The sequence below is a fragment of the Canis lupus genome, chromosome 4 (genome assembly GCF_011100685.1).
Source record: "Canis lupus familiaris isolate Mischka breed German Shepherd chromosome 4, alternate assembly UU_Cfam_GSD_1.0, whole genome shotgun sequence".
NCBI lineage: Eukaryota > Metazoa > Chordata > Mammalia > Carnivora > Canidae > Canis > Canis lupus.
The window spans coordinates 27,390,047-27,403,154 of record NC_049225.1 but is presented as its reverse complement, the minus strand read 5'-3'; the positions used below and the strand labels follow the sequence as shown (position 1 = coordinate 27,403,154).

The window sequence follows — 13,108 nt, the reverse complement described above, 5'->3', positions numbered from 1 at the left end:
GACCAGAACCCTAGGGGAGAAGGGTTCCAGTAGAAGACTCCTCAAAATGTGGAAGAGGGCATCGGCTACTATGCCTACAAAGACATAGTCATCAGTAGGCCTCCCTCCATTCAACTTTCATGTTGGTGTAAGGCAAACGAGAGAAGAAAAATTGTGTAAAATTTAAACTCCATTTTTATAACCCGAAATACTTAACCACCACCTAATATTTTGACTTTAAATACCAAACACTTGTATAGCTAGAAAATGGACTTCGTTTTCACGCAGAGGGTTGATAATCTACAATTATAAGGACTGATCCAGGGCTTAACACTGTGAAACTTGATCTGCAAAGGAGTGTAAATAGGGTGACTGTCCCAATTGACTCAGGACTGAGGGATTTCATGGGTCATGGAAACTTCAGTGGCAACTTAGAGACAGTTCTAGGCAAACTGGGATGGCTGATTCCCTTAAGTATGAGGCAACTTTTCATGCCAGCCCAGCATTACCAGTGCTTTTGGTCTCTCTGCTTCCCCACCTCTAAAATTGTTTGAGGATAAAATTTTTTTAATAAAGGTAAGACAAGTAATAAATACTAGATATTTAGTTACTAATAACTAGCGAATAATATTACCAGAAAGAGTAATACTCAAAAATGTGAAATTATAAGAAAAAAATCCATACATAACCAAATATTAAGCATTAAGTAAGGAAGAAAGCACATACTACCAGGGCCCATGGAGACATACAACATGAAGGCAGGAGGTTCTTGTATTCATTCATTTGAAGGAGACTCTATTCTGGGGCAGGCACAAGACTAAGTGGAAGGTCTAATTTGATGAAGCACGTAGATATGAATTCTTACCTTCACGGGGCTTTGAATCTGTGAGAGAGTCAGACGTTATACAAACACAACCACAGGGATCCCTGGGTGGCGCAGCGGTTTGGCGCCTGCCTTTGGCCCAGGGCGCGATCCTGGAGACCCGGGATCGAATCCCACGTCGGGCTCCCGGTGCATGGAGCCTGCTTCTCCCTCTGCCTGTGTCTCTGCGCCTCTCTCTCTCTCTCTGTGACTATCATAAATAAATAAAAATTAAAAAAAAAACACAACCACAAAAATGAGTATTATGAGAGAAAAATAATTGAGTGTCCTCAGAGAAAATATGGGGAGAGATCTAATTTAGATTGGGGTAATCAGAGAGGAGTTCTCAGATGAAGTGCCATGGACAATGAGTCCAGAAGGATGAGAAGGAGCCAGCCAGGCAAAAAAAGGAGAAGAAAGTACAGCCCATACACAGGGGGAGGAACAGGGCTCAGGGATTGGGTCTTGGAAGAGGTAGGGCTTAAATTGGGTCTTTTATTTTTTTAAGATTTTATTTATTTATTCATGAGAGATGCAGAGAGAGAGGCAGAGACATAAGCGGAGGGAGAAGCAGGCTCCTCGTGGGGAGCCCGATGTGGGACTTGATTCCAGGACCCCAGGATCAAGACCTGAGCCAAACCCAGACGCTCAACCACTGAGCCACCTGGATGCCCCTAAATTGGGTCTTGAAGAAGAAGTGAGTTTTCAATAGACACAGAGAAATAATTCCTGTCATGGGTCCTTTTACATCTTTACTGATCTTGGGAAAATTATTTTCATCGCCAGGCCTCAATTTCCTCTTCCATGAGATAATGGGTTTGACTGGATGATCCCCATGGAAGAATTATGTTAATATAATTGAATATGCCCAAGAAGATGAACACTTAAGAATCAAAAGCCACTTGCCATTAACCATGGCCAAACAAATATCCCACGGGAATTGGAGAAAACGTGTAGGTTCCCCAGGTTGCTATTGTCACTGCTCATTAACTGAATGGACTAAGAGCTTCCCTTAGTGAAGATTTACTCAGATGTGAATAGATGATGGGGTGTAAATTAGGCCTGCCTAGGAGCAAGACTCATACATGTCTTGGCTTCTTGAGGAGGAATTTGTGCTTCTTATTTTCAGGGAATGATTTCAGTTGGTCAGAGAAAAGGAGTTTCCCACTTATGAAGTGCTTCCCCACTAGAAGGAAGGGGATAATTGAACATCTAAACTGTGGACACTTTATACCTTTTTTTTTTTTTTCTCCTGGTAAACTCCTTGGAAACTTCCACATAAAACTAACATGAAGCTCTAAAAATTGGATCCTTTAAATCACTCTGTGCTTATAAAGTGTGGGGTGCTGAGGGTAGCTTTCTTAGGCCATTTTTTTTTCCCCACTGATTGTATAAAGTTGCTGAAATAGGTGGATCAGGAGAAAGATTTTATGCAAGTTCCCTCCCCCACCCCTACCTCACCATCCCCAGGCAGCCAAGGTTTCATTTCTGTACTTCTCTCTCAATATTGCCAAAAAAGGAGGAAATTAGGATTTTTCTGAAGACCTTCATCTAAACCAGTGAGCCCCATGAGGGCAGAAGAATCTCCTGTGTCCCTACCTCATGGCCCAGAGCCTGGGCCCACAGTGGGACCTCAGGAATTGTCAACTAGTTGAATGGACAAATTAACTTCAAGCCAACATCTGCTTTGATCTGATCTGGCTCATGTGGAAATTGAGGAATGGCAAGGAGATTGAAGAAGCATTTGGAGAAAGAGTAGCATCCTGACACTTGGCAAGAAAAATAGATTCAGAGTCAATGTAGAGGAGGGATCCCTCTTGGGGTCCGTAGCAAGGTGACCTTGACCCAAGTGACTGTTCTTTAATCTGAGCTCTGCAGGTAAAAATTTCTCTCCTAGCTAGAAAAATGTCCTTAAAAAAAATAAAGTGAACTTGGCAGTCTTTCAAATTCTGTAGCTTAGACTTTCAAATAAACATTTTACAACATGACATAGGATGGCTTAAGCTTAGTCCTGTTGAAGAGAGAAATCATCCAGCAATTGCAATGCAAATAGAAATAGTATCTTACAGTTAGTAAGCAGATCATAGACTGCAAAGTCCTTTTCCATACATTATCCCATTCAGAATGGCACAACTACATCTTCAATATGAGCAGGGACCAGGCATCTCTTGTTCACCACTGTATTCTCCTCCCTTCAATAAATAGTTGTTAATAGATATTTGATGTATAAATCACGACAACAAATAGGATGCTGGCTTAGAAATGCCATATCATTTCCCCAATGTCAAATAGTTAATAAATGGCAGAGCAGTTACATTTCAGCACAGGTAGTTAGGAATATTTTCCAAATGTGCTCATAACTCAGCTTCTTGCCACACCCACAATGGCATGTAGGTTCACCTTCAGTTTCATTGATGGAGGCAATGTTCAAGTTGAAGAAAGAAGAAACTTTGAGATCCTAAAGAAAAATGTGGAAAAACAACAGCCACCCAATGTAGATTGTTTTATAAAAATCAGCTTGCAAATCCAAAAGATCAACCCTCATTACATCTTTGTGTTATATTATGGTTTATCATGCCATATGGATTGGTATAGTAAGGGCAAAAAATATTTTTTTAAGATCACTAAAAACCTAAGTAATATTTGTTTCTAAAATTCGATTTTTTAATGTAAACATATACTTTGAGCAAAATTTAGCAATCATGTAGGTGATATGCATATGTCTTTCATCTTTAAGAATAATACTAGTTAGCACTCTATTCATGGCTTCCGGAAATTATCCCTTGGATGCTTCTAAAATTCTTCCTGTGGAGGAAGTCCTGCACCCAACAATCTGCCAGTCTTTGGGATAGCAGGGTAAGCGAAATGTCTACGTCCAGCCAAACCCCGAAAGACTGTAGTATGTAACTCTAGGGAAAGTGTTATATTCAGTGGTACTTTCTCTTTTTAATTTCTGAATTTAAGGCTGCAGTTGGAAAGAAGAGAAGGATGGGCACCCCCCTTTCCTTCGGGTCGATAAACTCACATCAGCTTGCCCAGAACTCACAGACATTATCTTCACTCAGGACAGGTGGCGGAAGGGGTGGTTTGCTCTCTCCTCACCCTGTCCTTTTAGGTTTCCGACATTTTTAAGACACGTGTAGAATTTTTTTCAGGTGAATGCCACAAGAGATTTAATAGAAGATGCATTTGTTTTTGACTTCTAATTAATCAAGATAACATCTCTCTCAACCATTAGACAGTAAAATCAATACCTCCGGCAGCTGCACCACCAGTTAGACTTATACACCAATACCTATTATTGGCAAATCAGTGATGTATTTAACCATGTTGTACTCTATCATTTTATAATATGAGGCCAACGTGACTATGTTGAGGGTGTGTAGAACAAGATATTTTGCCTCTGGATCCAGTAATGGGATTTTTGCTGTATCCTCAGCCCTGCCCCACTCCCTCCCACACTCAAAGCTGGGGTGATGATTCATTTCCCAGACTCTGATTTTCATGAAACCATATACTCACCATGGGGGATACCAGAATCCCAGGTTATGAGAAACACAGGTAGAGCAAAGATCCCAGATAAAAAGGTGGGACAAGAAACATGAGAGATGTGGGTATGTCATGAGCTCCTTCCATCAATAGGCAGTGGTGGCCTAGGGTGGGAAGGGTCCTGGCTACTCTGAGGCCCTGCTCTCTGGAAATAGCATGTGGAGGATGTCTTAGGTCTAGCTGAGGGGGTAATGAATCTCTGGGGAATTCACTGTAGAATTTGCATAAGTGGCACCTGTGCTATTCCCTGTAAATATTCTTCTAGGCAAAATCCAAGTCAAGGGCTCTATGGTAGGGGAAGGACTTTCTCTTTGAGGCAACTTATGGCTTCCTGCTGACCCAGAGCTAGAGCACTGAGACCATGATATGTTCCAGCAGTTGGCTAGGTATCCAAGACACTGTGTGGTAGACCAAGAAAGCCTGCTTACATAACAGGTGACTCTCCCCTGGACCCTACATCTAATCTTGAAAAGTCCCTCAAGTCCCACATCACTCTTGCTCTTTATTAGAGTGCCATAAGTTTCAATCATCCCAAGTTTTCATGTAATTCGTAAGTATTATGTGAGCAAGACTCCTGAAGACATGATGAGTTCTAGGTGACCGGGGACCTAAAGAAGACACTCTGAGGAGAGAAAGAGCCTAGGAGAGGCTGAATAAAGCACTTCCTGGGACACTGAGGCACAGCAGAGCCAGTGCCAACCTTTAAGACAGGCACACTCTTCTGACTGCCATTTTCCAGAAAGCGTTCTCTGACTCTACATCCTGGTATTCTTGGAACCCCCTCTCTACCACATGTCACAGTGAGAGATCTGTTTCCTGTCTCTTTCCTGAATGCCTAGGAGCCCCAGGAATCTTGTTCCTCTCCATTCCTCGAGGGTCAAGCACAGACCTGACCCAAAGGGGATAGTCTGTCAAGGGTAGCTATTTTCCTGTGGAAATTCAGATGCAGCACCACTGAGCCATGAGGGTAGGACACCACAAGTTAGTCTGAGAGTGAAAGGGTTAAGGAACCCTGAAAAAAATCTCATTTTCTGGGAGACTTGTTGAGGGGAGGAACACATTTCTAGACTGCCTATATTGTAGGCAAGATGGTGGAAAGAGTAATAACAACAACCATAACAGTATCTATCATAATTATGAAGATAAGTACATGGCATTGTGTGTGTCTCTCTGAGGCTGGTTTTAATACTCTGTCATACTGATGAGGAAGCTGCCTTGGAGAGGACAAATCATACATCCAAGGTCACACAGCATTGGAGCTTGGGTGGATCTGAGTCTAAAACCTGTGCTCCTTTCATGATGCTATATTACCTGCCACATAAAACTCTAAAGTGATACTTCACCAGTTTTCACTGAGACATTTCTCCTTTTTCCTTAGCACTCCGTTTCTTTCCCAGAGCTTGTGATGTTCACAGCCTTGTGTTCCTCTCATTGGAAAGCTATACTTGGAACATCAACATACAGAAAAGTAAATTTTTAGGAATATGATTATGCTTCCAGGACCTATTCTTTTGACACCAAGATGATTCAGTGGATCAGAGGCATTGTCCCTGAGGATTATACACACAAACACCCGATAAGGTGTCGGGGAGGGGGGAGCGGGGAACGCCATGCTGTGTGTCCTGGATATAAAGGACGAACTTCTGCAGACACTGTTTCTAATGGAAAGGCTTCAATCAGGTGTCCAAAACTGTTCCAAATACAGTTCCAAATTCTGAGCTGTGAGCTCAATAAGAGATCCCTTCTTCATTCTTTATTTTATATTCAAACTTACCGTAGCTAAGTGTTTATATTGTCCATGAGCTTAGTTAAGTTTTACATTTTTAAAATATTTTTCTTAAACATATCCTTGAGTAGGAGGCTGAATCTATAATTTGCAGCACAAGTTTGGGTGAAATGAGACCTCTGGCCTCAGTCTTCAAGTCACTTTCCTCTTAATGACATTTTTACACTCCCACCGCATATTGTCTTGAAATATATGAGCTATATGGCCTGTCCCATTTGAATAGAAAGTCCCGGATCAACCACAATGTGCAGTCCAATGCACTGTTCACAGGTTTGTAGAAATGTATCAGGGTTTTGATTAATTACCTGGTCCTAGCCTTGATGTTAAGTCTTACCCTTAATCATGGCCGTGTGAACATGCATTATGGATCGTGAAACCATTCACCCACAAAGGAAGTTGTTTTGCTGACATTTGATTTTGCCATTTGTCAGCACCATGATATGAGAAAGGAACCATCTTTTGACAAGAATTGCTCTAAATTCTTCTAGAGATGTGTTGGGGAGGCACCAACCTCTGCAAGGCATCTCATGATTGTTCTTCCAGTCAATGTTCATGCTTTGAACTCTATTGGTTTGAGTCCCTCAGCATCAGTCAGCAAAATCAAAGGTGGCAGGTCTTCCATAAAACATAGGTTTGTCCAGTGTGTTGTTGACTCACACTCTCTTGTGGTAGCCCATTCATTGTCATCTCTTTCTCTGTAGTTCTGGGGGGTTATCAGGGGAGCCTGTAATTCAGGCCCCTCCTTCCTTGGCCCAGGCTGCACTCAGACTCACTGCTCTGCTCCAATGTCAGCCATGTAGGCTTTCTTGCATCGATTCTTCATTTTTGTATTCATTCACTCATTCATTCATTGAACAAATATTGGTTGAGCACCTACAATGAGCCAAGTAAAGGGAACAACATGTACAAAGGCCAGGAAGGAGAAGCAGTGGGAAGTAATTTTAGGTCAGCAGTCATAGGGGGTGCTGCACTGGGACAGTCCTCCCTTGCACAGATACGTTTCAAGGCTTCTCTAGCATGATCTGGCATTGCACATCCGTATGCCACATGATCTGTGTCCCCACCCAAACTGTACACACAGTAGACCAGTCTCCTCCTTGCCTCTGAGGTCCTGACTATGGACTTCCTCCAGCCTGCTTGCCTTTCTCCTCTCTTATCCACTGCCATCCTTATTAACTTTATTTTTGAAAACTTGATTTCAATTAGCAATAATCACGCCTCAGGATAAACCTCATTGGAGACGATACTGCCACTGCACAGAGCTTGAAAACTTGATTTCAAGCTTACTATTTTCTTCTCTCAACTTAGGGCTTGATTATTAATGATTCTTTTATTTGGGTTTTAAAATCTTTTTGCTTGTGCAACTATTAGAGCCCTGATGAGATGAAAAGATGCTTCATAGAAAGAATGCTTCAGGAACTTTTTTTTTTAAAGATTTTATTTATTTATTCATGAGAGAGAGAGAGAGAGAGAGAGTTAGAGACACAGGCAGAGGGAAAAGCAGACTCCATGCAGGGAGCCTGATGTAGGACTCGATCCTGGGACTCCAGGATCATGCCCTGGGCTGAAGGCGGCGCTAAACCGCTGAGCCACCCAGGGATCCCCTGGTTCAGGAGTTTCTATGGAATTCTCTCTTGCCCAGAGAGAGGGTTGAGGGAGACTTGAAGCAGGGAACCAGTGAATGTTCTTAGTTATAGACAGCAGGACCTAGTCTAGCTAGTTCAAGAGGGAAAAGAGCATGTTTTATTAGAGCATGTTATGTGACTCACAGAGTATCTGGGAGAGAGCCAGAGAGCCAGGTTTGGAGGTGCTTCAGGGAAACATAGCCTCCTTCATCATGAGCTATGTCAGTGAGGGCATCACTACCACCTGGCCCAGGCTGGCAGCTCATGCACAGCCCTGATGTTGAGTTAGGACACGTCACTAGTCTCAGTCACTGCTATCTTTGGGACATCTCTCCTTCTATCCCTTCAGAGTGGAGTCTGGCTGGTATATGCTTAACTGAGTCCCTAGGTTCCAAATCAGAGTCTTACATAGAAACATCTGACCAGTGGAGCCTAAGTCACATGCCTACACTGCCAGGGAACTGGAAAACCAAGTTTTTGGCATTTACTGTAGGGTAGTGAGGATTCATAGGTAGAAACACTGGAAGCATGGGAAAGGTGTTCAAATGTGATGGACAGACAAAAACAACGACTAATGAGGACAACATATGGATGGGAGGAAGAGTGGGGATAGAGTAAGAAGGGCCTCCACTAAATCTACAAAGTTGACTCATATCTAGGGGTCATCACCCACCCCACTTGCTTTTTTTCTCCACATCAGATCTCTCAGAAAGATCTGATTTATTTCTTAAGCATGTCTTAAAGCCACGTGCCTCCCTTACTATCATTCTAGTTCAGGATTAACAAACTTTGGTCTGCAGGCCAAATCTAGCCCACCTCCTGTTTTTGTAAACCAAGTTTTATGGGATCACAGACACACTCATTTGTTAATATGCTGTCCGTGACCATTTTGAGTAGAGTAGTTTCGCTAGAGACCATATGGCTGACAAAGCTTAAAATACTTACCTCTTTGTCCTTTACAGAAATAGTTTGCTGACCGCTCTCCTAGTTTATGCCAGAACCATCTCTTACTGGACTTCTTTAAGAACTTCCTAAAGAACCCCACATTCCTTATCAGTGAGTACGTCTAATAGTTAGAGTACTCATTGCAAAATACAAATATGATCCTGTCAGTGTAAGATAAAATTATTCAATAAACTCTCATTATACTTAATATAAAGAACAACATCCTCAAAATGGCAATGAGATCCTGCAAAATTTAACAATATGCCTGGTTGGCCAGTGGGACAATAATAGTGAAAGACATCAACAGACATGATTAGGATATATGATGTTTCTTTGATGATCAGGGATGAGAGATGATATTCTGACAAAGCATGAGTTGACAGCTCACACCCAGGTACTGGATACAGGGAGAGGCTTCCACTTTTCCCAAGCCCCTCTCACACACACGCGCGCGCACACCACACACACACAAAACAAAAACATAACAGCTGCTGTGGATAAACACTCCATGGAATGAAGATTCAACCAGTAGCAAGAAGCTTGATTTTGTCATTGTCCTACTATTAAAAATACCTTTTTGTCTCCCTCTCCTCTCACCCATCTTTCTGATGTGAAGTATCTGACTGTGGTGCTGCTTTCTCTTCAGATGCAAATATAAATGCTTTATATCCTGGCACATTTCTCTTTATTGCAGGACTACATAAATGAATGAATTAATGGTTAATTTTCCGGGCATGGGGAACTCCAGTAGGGCCCATGTTTCAAACATGCATAAGGCCCATTCCTGAAATGAACCCTCTGATCTAACATTAAATATCCCCACAGTATCATTTCGGTAGATTTAGCTTTTTGGTTTGGTTGGTTCATTCAGGTTTTTAATTTTGTTTCTATGTTGTTTTATCTTTCTGAACTTCTATTTTATTATGTGTAGTATACAATTATTACTTGAACTACATAATAAAGGTAAAGTATGGTAGCAATCAAATGAATCAATTACATTATCAATCGAATAATTTGTCTATGTTCTGAGTATATTTTATGTTTTGTCTGTCCCTTTTGAGGTTAATAAGTTCAAAGAATTAAAATAATAACTTTTAAAAACAGTTTTTTATTTTAGTTCCAGTTAGTTAGCATGCAGCGTTATATTAGTTTCAGGTGTACAATACAGTAACTCAACACTTCCAAACTAGTAATAGCTTTTTAAATTTTATAAAGCCTCCATATTACTACAATTAGTCATCCTTCTCTTCAGACTACCACTCTATTATTTTTAATGCTATTCCCAGGAACTGCTAAAGATATTTTTACTATATGCCAATACCAAGGTATTTTCTCCTGCCCAAACATGTAATGAGTATTCTCTAGGGGGGTCCCGGGGATACCTATCCCACATACACCTGCCTACCTACCTGGTACCTATCCACCTACGTACCCACCTACCTACCGAAATGCCTATTGTTTATTTATTGGTTTGGAATACAATTTATTGGTTTGGAATAGAAGCTAAAATGTGTTGTAGGACTATACAACTTGGGCATAATGACAACAGGCATATTATTTATTTTTAGACATTTTAAATAGAATTTTTATTGAAATATGATACATATGCAGAACACAAAATACACAAAGTACAACATAGTAGAGCTCAGTGGATTTTCCACAAAGTGAACACAGCCATACCACCACCCAGATCTAGTCAGTGCCCCTCCAATTGGGTTTTAGAGGAGGAAAGCAAGAAGAGACGGGATGGAGAAGGAAGGCGAGAAGGAGAAGGGAAGGAGAAGGAGGAAAGAAGGAGAGAAGCGAAGGAGAAGGAAGAAGAAGGAGGACAAGAAGGAAGAAGAAGGAGACGAAGCCCGAGACAGAGACGGAAGGCGAAGGACGTAGGAGAAGAACGGGCGAAGGAGACGAAGATGAAGGCAGTACAAGACCGGAAGAAGATCACCGCCTCCCTCCTTACTCCTCTCTCCTCCTCCTCTTCTGCTCTTCGAGTCTCTTCTGTTCTTCTTCTTCTTCTTCTTCTTCTTCTTCTTCTTCTTCTCCTAAGATTTTATTTATTTATTCTTAAGAGACACACAGAGAGAGGCAGAGACACAAGCAGAGGGAGAAGCAGGCTCCCTGCAGGGGAGCCCGATGTGGGATTAGATCCTGGACCCAGAATCACGCCCTGAGCCAAAAGCAGACGCTCAACTGCTGAGCCACCCAGGCATCCCTCTTCTCTTCTTAAGACACCATTTATATTGGATTAGAGTTTACTGAATACATTTTTGGGAAGAATACAATTCAACCCACAGTAGTCAGTTTTAAAGCTCTGTAGTTAGTTGTATATCTAGTTACAATCATTATGTCTTTTTGGTAAATTGATATTTTGTCATTATACATTGTCCACCTTTATCCTTTTTTTTCTCCTCTAAATTCTACTTTGTCAGATACTAATATAAATGATAAATGTTCTAGGTTTTTAAAAAAAATAGTATTGGCAAGCTGGACTTTTATGCTTTTTACTCTTAACCCATGTATATTCTATATAGTTCCAGAGGGTTTCTATAGTTTCTTTCAGTTATATATTTATCAATTTTGATGATCTTTGTCTTTTACTTGGTATCTTTACACCACTAGTATTTAGTGATGTTGATATGTTTAGATTTAAATCTACCATTTTATTGTTTTCTGGTTTTATTCCTCTGTTTCTTCTTTCCTGCCCTTTTTGGGATTTTCAGATATTATCAGCATTCTACTTAATTGTATATTGTGTTTTTAAATATATTTATATAATTTCTATTTGTTGCCCTAGGAATTAAAAAATACAATCTTGGGGTACCTGGATGGCTCAGTGGTTGAATGCCTCAGTTTAAAAATACTTTCTAAAAAATAAAAAATACAATCTTAATCTCTAGCATTCTACTTAGAATCAACACTTTACCACATTGTGTGTAATGTAGGAAATGTACCACAATAGAGGTCCCTGTATCCTCCCTTCTTTGGTTATGGTTGTCTAATATATTACATCTATATAAAATGAAAACTCCTTGGGACAATGTTTTAATTTTTTATTTCAATGAACAAATACATTTTTAAAGAACTCAGTAGGGAAAGAATAGCCCCCTATATTTACCTAGTTATTTAGCATTTCTGTTGTTCTTCCTTTACTTCCAGAGTTTTACGTTTTCTTCTGTTATTATGTCCCTCTGTCTGAAGAACTTCCTTTAGCAATTCTTCTAGATCAGGCTTGTTTCTGGTAACAAAATTTCATAGTATTCCTTCATATAAGAATGTTTTTATTTCACCTTCATTCTTAAAGGCTACTCTTAATTAAAAAAAAAAAAGGCTACTCTTGCTGGAAATTCATTTTTTTATCCAACAAATGGATAATCAGACTTTCTATTTCTTCCTTTGTCAATTTTAGTGAGTTTCTTTTTTAAAATTGAGGGTTTCATCTAGTTTTTAAAATTTATTGGCATAAATTATTCATGATATCTTCCTTCAAATGTTTAGGTTCTATATTTTCATTCCCTTATTTATTCCTGCTATTTGTGACCTATGCCATCTTTTTTTTTTCTTCACCAATTTTCCTAAGGGTTTATCAAGAAAAAGATAAAGGACACAAATTACAAATATCAGGGACAAATGACTAGTGCAGCTCTGAATATGAATGTACATGTCTTCATGTGGGCATATGTTTTCATTTCTCTGTGTAGATTATTAGGAATAGAAATAATAGGGATCCCTGGGTGGCGCAGCGGTTTGGCGCCTGCCTTTGGCCCGGGGCACGATCCTGGAGACCCGGGATCGAATCCCACGTCGGGCTCCCGGTGCATGGAGCCTGCTTCTCCCTCTGCCTGTGTCTCTGCCTCTCTCTCTCTCTCTGTGACTATCATAAATAAATAAAAAAAATAAAAAAAAAAAAAAAAAAAAAAAGAATAGAAATAATGGATCATATACTACATTTATCTTCATTTTTTAAAGAAACTGCCAAATTGTTTTCTGAAGTTCCTGTACTATTTTACATTCTCATCAGCAATGCGTAAGGCTTCTAGTTTCTCCACATTCTCATTAATAGTTTGTATTATCTTTCGTTTTGAGTATAGTCATTTTAGCGGGTGTACAGTGATATCTCATTATGATTTTAATCTGCATTTCTCTAGAAATTAATGGTGTTATATTAAGCACTTTTTTGTGCATATTAACCAATTCTATATATCATTTGATGAAATGATTGTTCAAATACTTTACCTGTATTTTTGAATTTTTGGTCTTATCACTGAGTTTTAGGAGTTCTTCACATATTCTAAATAGGAGGCATTAAAAAAATCCAGAATGTTTTCAGTCTGCCTTGTGTTTTATTGTCCTCTAGTTCCTTTT

At 40.1% G+C, this 13,108-nt stretch overlaps 1 pseudogene; it reads right to left on the bottom strand.

Moving 5' to 3' along the window:
• Positions 1 to 7,355: 7,355 nt before the first annotated feature.
• Positions 7,356 to 7,440, bottom strand: LOC119876230 (annotated as a pseudogene).
• Between the last annotated feature and the right edge of the window lie 5,668 nt (positions 7,441 to 13,108).